Genomic DNA, 6738 nt, shown 5'->3' on the forward strand with positions numbered 1-6738 from the left:
GATATAGAAGAACATAAAAGGCTAGGGAAATATGAAAGACGTAAGTCAAGACCCGTGCAAGTAACATTCCAAAGTGCAGACACTGTAGAGGAAATACTAAAAAAAATGCCAACAAACTCATGGAAAAAGAGGAATTTAAAAAGTATGGATAAAAAGATGCCTAACTCAAGAGGAATTGGGTACGCTAGAGAAGAAGAGGGAGGAAGCAAAAAAAAAAACAAAAAACGAGGAAAGATAGAGGAAGTGAAAATTTTTTATTACAAAGTAATTGGATACAAGGTACGAAAATGGTACATAACCGGAAGGGAATAAGAAAAAGGAAGGTAATAGACTCAAGCTATGTCAATTATGTAAACAAGATAATTAAGCTGATGTACTCATATGTAGATGGAATGGTATCTAAATTATTAGAGATGAAAAGTTATACCAAAGAAAAGGAACCCTACATTATTTGCCTAACTGAAACAAAACTAACCCCAAGGATATCAAAAGATACTCTAAGCTTAGAGGAATACAATATATGGAGAAGAGATAGGAACTTTTAAAAAAGGAGGAGGAGTTATTAATAAAGAAAAATCTACAAGTCAAAGAAATAGAACTAGATTTATCCTCACAAGTAGAGCTGATTGCAGTAAAAATTACTATATCTGCAGGGAAATTAAGTGTGGCAAATTTATACATGCCTTCCAGAACAAACACTTTGGAAAGAGGCGAATATGAAGAGCTGGCAGAGTGTACAATTCAGCGTTTAAGAGCATTACTACAAAGAATGGAAGAGAAATATGAGAAAATTATATTAACCGGAGATTTCAATATAAATATAAATTGGAATACTCTAGATGTAAGAAGACATGAAAGTTGGTGGGACCGAAAGCTCCTGGACCTTGTGCAGTTTTTCCTAACACAGCATGTAAAGGAAAACACCAGAAAAAGAGGACTTGGTGATCCATCAGTACTAGATCTTACATTTACTAGGCAAGAAAATGATACTGACAATATAGTGTATCACCCTCTATTCAGCAAAAGCGACCATGCAGTATTAAATTGCAACTTCGGGATTGCATATGACATAGTTAACAGTAATGAGAGTTACAAAAAGAGCCTAACTACAAAAGTGGAAACTACCATGACCTAAAGATGTACTTCTTAGAAATAGATTGTGGAAAGGAGCTTAGAGGACAAGATTTAAATGTTATATATAGAAAATTCCGTAAACTTTATGAAATAAGAGTCCAAAATTTAATCCCACAGCACAAACAACCATAAGAGAAAATAGAGAAATGGTTTAATACAGAATGTAAAAAAATCCAAGGAAAAAAGAGACTTGTCGTATAGATACAGTAGACAAAATAGTGAGAGGGCATATAACAGCTATAAACAGGCATAAAAAGAGTAAACAAGGATAAGAAGGGAAGCCCAAAGACAGTTTGAGGAAGACATGATAAATGAAAGTACTGATCACCCGAAGCTATTTTACGGCTACATCCGAAGCAAAACCAAAGTTAAAGATAAAATACAGTCCATTACGGACGAGGGGATCATCTAAACACAAGAGAATGATATTTGTGAAGCACTAAATTAAAATTACCAATCAGTTTTTACAGAAGAAAATAATTTTGAGAGAGATGATATGGCCCAAGCATGCCCACATACATAACAAGATATATAAATATCATAAAAAAGAAATACATGAGAAGTTAAGTATATTAGACAAATGAAAACCAAATGGTCCTGACGAATTTTCATGCTGGGTGCTTCATGAATGTGCAAAAGAGTTAAGTAGACCAATATATTTAATTTTCAAAGAATCCTTGGGTCAAGAAAAATTACCTTATATTTGGAAGAAAGCAAACATTGTTCCCCTTTTCAAGAAAGGTGACAAAATCCACTCAACTACCGACCACTATCACTAACAAGTGTTGTAAGTAAGATACTGGATAAGCTGATAAGAAAAGTTTCGGTAAACCATCTAAAAGAACACAATATGATAACAGAAAAGCAGTTTGGTTTTAGAAAGGGAAAATCATGTGTAACTTACCTATTAAGCTACTGTGATAGAGTTGCAGAAACATTACAGAAAAGAGAAGGATGGGTGAATAGTATCTATCTAGATTTCAAGAAAGCATTTGACACAGTACCACACCAAAGACTTTTATGGAAACAGTTCCATCAAGGAGGAATTGAAGGCAACCTATACTGTTGGATGCAAGATTTTCTCAGAAAAAGGGAAATGAGAACAGTACAAAGGGGAAATTTCTCATTATGGAGGGAAGTGACCACCAGGGTCCACAGGGCTCAATGCTGGCACCAGTTATGATTTTAGTGTATATGTATGACATAGTAAAATTGGCAATGAAAGTTATCTAACTATGTTTGCTGATGATGCAAAAATACAAAGAAAAATTAATAACACAGACCCTTGTAGAGAGCTGCAAGAAGAATTAAATAAACTTCATGAGTGGGGCGATAAATGGCAAGTGGAACTCAATGTGGACAAGTGTCATGTAATTAAGTATGGTAAAAGTGGTAAAGACTAGATTGGGATTATAAGGTAGGAAGTAAAACCCTACACATATCAGTAAAAGAGAAGGACCGACGAGTGATTATCAATAATAGACTATCTCTGGCTGACTACATCAGTGAAATGGAATGGAACATGTACACACTGCTTCCTAATATGAGAATAGCATTCACATACATAGAAAGATATCATTAATCAGATCAACCCTGGAGTATGCATCAGTAGTCTGGAATCCTCATCTCTAGAAACACATAAATAAGACTGAAAAAGTTCAAAGGGCTGCTGCAAGATGGGTACCAAGCTTAAGGGATCAAAGCTACGAAGAATGACTAGAAAAATTGATTCTACCAACACTACAGGAGAGAAGGAAAAGAGGAGACATGATTATGCAATGTAAATGTGTCTCAGGGAATGAGAAAATAGACATAAATGAGTATATAACCTATGGGGAAGTATCACCAAGAGGACACTGCAAGAAAACTGCATAAAAAGAGAGGTGATAAAGATGTAAGGAAATTTAGTTTCCCTAATAGGGCAATTGATCTGTGGAATGCAATACCTAATGAAATAATGTGTGCCAAAACAATTAATAAATTTAAGGATATTTATGATGAAAGTGATTTAATACATGGGGCAGCATGAACCTGACTTATGCCTGTTAAGATACATTTAGGTAAGAACAATTAGGTAAGAACACTCTCTCTCTCCCTCTCTCTCTCTCTCTCTCTCTCTCTCTCTCTCACAGCTGAGGCGCCGGAGAGGCGACACGTACTCCACATCGCTCCGCGCTTGGCCAAACTTGGCCACAACTGGCCATACCTAAAGAGTATCTTTTTATGCATCAGGCTTTGTACTAAATGGTGTTCTATTACAAAAGAGGAAGTCTAAAAGTGTTGGTCAAAAAACAGAAAATAGCCAATTAGTGCAGGAATGTGCTGAGCAAACTCATCAGGTGTTTAGTCTGCTGACTGCTCCAAGCAATGCATGCTTGTAAGTAGAATTTTCTTTCTCTTAGTACCACAAGATGACCACCATCTTTAATAAAGTGAATCTGGAAGGAGTCAAGAAAAGGGATAAAGGTAGAAAACAGGATGATGATTTCTTCTAGAAACTGGTTGAAACGGAGACGTACAACAAGCTTGTAGAGCGCGTACACAGTTTAGAGAAGGCATTCCAGAGTGAAATGGATGAAATTAAGAAGCAATCGCACATGCAGAAGGATGAAAGCGAATAATTTGTAAAGGAAGTAAACAAGAAAGACACAACAAAAGATGCTGTCAGTTGAGGTGGATTCACTTAGGGGGAAGATTAGTGAAATGTCAGGCACAGTTGTCAACCATGAGAGTATTATGGAAGAGTACAGAAATAATACAGAGACAGTTAGGCATACAAGCAGTCTGATAGATCAGAGCAGTGATATTGAGGAGAAGATAACACAGGTGAATGAAGCGATGCAAAGCTAAAAAAATTATATGAAAACTTCTTAATGCTGAAATGGTGCAAGTAAAGAAAGACTTAGAAACAAAAGTCGAAGAAAAAAGCATTAAAAAGGAAGTGAAAAAAATAATCCAAAATAATCCAAAACTGTTCAAAGATCCAGCAGATTTCAACAGATCAACAGTATAGTAATCAAGGGGGAAGGGAGAAACCTGTACTGTACACAGGAAAAATCATCTGGTAAATTACCAATATGCTGGGAATCGAACCAGGGACTCTCAGATGAGAGCCAGGCAGCATACCACTACACCACGACCAGGTAAAAGTTAACTCACGTTGTCACAATCTTGTAACCAACGTCCCTCCGCCCCCACTGTGGGCATCAAGAGGATGAGTTAACCCCCTGGCACTCGGGCAAGTAGATGCTTTTAATCTATCCCAAGCACTTACGGCAAATCAGAATGAAGGGAGAAACCTGTACTGTACACAGGAAAAATCATCTGGTAAATTACCAATATGCTGGGAATCGAACCAGGGACTCTCAGATGAGAGCCAGGCAGCATACCACTACACCACGACCAGGTAAAAGCTCACGTTGTCACAATCTTGTAACCAACGTCCCTCCGCCCCCACTGTGGGCATCAAGAGGATGAGTTAACCCCCTGGCACTCGGGCAAGTAGACAGTACAGGTTTCTCCCTTCATTCTGATTTGCCGTAAGTGCCTGGGATAGATTAAAAGCATCTACTTGCCCGAGTGCCAGGGGGTTAACTCATCCTCTTGATGCCCACAGTGGGGGCGGAGGGACGTTGGTTACAAGATTGTGACAACGTGAGTTAACTTTTACCTGGTCGTGGTGTAGTGGTATGCTGCCTGGCTCTCATCTGAGAGTCCCTGGTTCGATTCCCAGCATATTGGTAATTTACCAGAGAGAGTATAGTAATCACTGGTATAGATGAGGAAGAAATAAAAAGCAAGATTTCGAGAGACAAAAGGGAGATGACAAACATAATGAGCATACTGAACGAAGTATCAGAGGAAATCTGTAATGCAGAGGAACAGAAAATGCTAGGGAAATATGAGAGAAACAAGTCAAGGCCACTGAATGTAACCTTCCAGAATATAACCATTGTGAAGGAGATACTAAAAAATGCAAACAAACTTATGGAAAAAAAAGGAACTAAAAAACGAATGGATAAAAAGATGCCTAACTCAAGATGAACTCGGATTACTAAAAGGGAAGAGTGAGGAGGCAAAAACAAAGAACGAGGGAAGATCAGGGGTAAAGAAGAATACATTATTTTTTAAAGTAATTGGATTGCTGGTACGAAAGGGGTACATAACCAGAATGGAATAAAAGGGAAGAAGGTAGTAGACCCACCTCATGACAAGTATGTAAAAAAGATGATTAAGTTGATGTACTCAAATGTAGATGGAATGGTATCTAAATTATTAGAGATTCAATGATTATATCAAAGAAAAGGAACCACATATTATTATCCTAACTGTAATATATGTTACCCTAAACCTAGGGGAATACAATATATGGAGAAGAGACAGGAACTTAAAAACCGGAGGAGGAATTAAAATATTAAATAAGAAAAACGTTGAGTACACCGCTTCCCGTCTGATCAGCGAAGTTAAGCAACGTTGGGTCTGGTTAGTACTTGGATGGGTGACCGCCTGGGAACACCAGATGCTGTTGGCATCCCTACGTGTCAAATGGGGTTGGTGGAGGATTAGTGCCCCTCCCTGTAAAACAATTAACTCTAAGCCATTGGCCACCCCGTCTGGGATACATGGCGTCTGGCAATGAATGAAAAATGAAAATAAGAAAAATCTATAAGTCAAAGAAACAGAACTAGATATACCCTCACAAGTAGAACTGATTGCAGTAAAGATTAATACTGTATATCTGAAGGGAAGGTAATTGTGGCAAATATATACATGCCACCCAGATCAAACACTTGGGAAAGAGGAGAATATGAAGACCTGGCAGAATGCAGAATTTAGAGTTCAAGAGCATAATTACATAGAATGGAGGAGATATCTGAAAGAATTATATTTCCTGGAGATTTCAGTGCAAATATAAACTGGAATACTCTAGATATAAAAAGTCAGGAAAGCTGTTGGGATCAAAAGCTCCTGGATCTTGTGCAGTGTTTCCTAACACAACATGTAAAGGAAAACATCAGATAAAGTGGACTTGATGTACAAACAGTATTAGATCTTATATTTACTAGGCAAGAAAATGATATTGACAGTTGTTACGGAACAGAGAAAGATAACGTACACTTTAAGTGAGAATGCTAAAAATCACTACTGTCCCGTAAAGTTCCAGGTTCAAAACAAAAGAGTTAGGTAAAATTACAAGTTAAAGTTTAATGCACAAACTAACAACAAAACATTCAGAACTCATAAGGATAATGTAATGGCAAATAAACAGGTTAAATATATGGTTAACTGCAATAGCCTCTATTAACACGAAATTAGCAAGAATAAATTTATCTAAGTCAGCCCTGATAAAATGAGATACCAGATAATACTCAGTGAATGCCAGATAAATTATTACAGATACAAACTATTATCAAAAATGACTGACATAAAGATCCCTACATGAATTACAAAAACTTCACTAGGCCTACAAATTAAACTTATGCTATACAATACAAGAAAAAATGCAATAACAGTTATACTCAAATTACACACAGCTGCTAGATGTTTGGAGATTTCTTGAGCACTCACAATAATAATATCTGTACAGGGGAGGACAGAGATGTG

At 37.1% G+C, this 6738-nt stretch overlaps 1 pseudogene; it reads left to right on the forward strand.

Moving 5' to 3' along the window:
* The first annotated feature begins 5548 nt into the window (after nt 1–5548).
* LOC145398826 (5S ribosomal RNA) lies at nt 5549–5665 on the forward strand (annotated as a pseudogene).
* The last annotated feature ends 1073 nt before the right edge of the window (nt 5666–6738 follow it).

Source organism: Coenobita brevimanus, chromosome 46 (assembly GCF_032717465.1).
Source record: "Coenobita brevimanus isolate Jiangsu-jjx chromosome 46, ASM3271746v2, whole genome shotgun sequence".
In the NCBI taxonomy this organism is placed as follows: domain Eukaryota; kingdom Metazoa; phylum Arthropoda; class Malacostraca; order Decapoda; family Coenobitidae; genus Coenobita; species Coenobita brevimanus.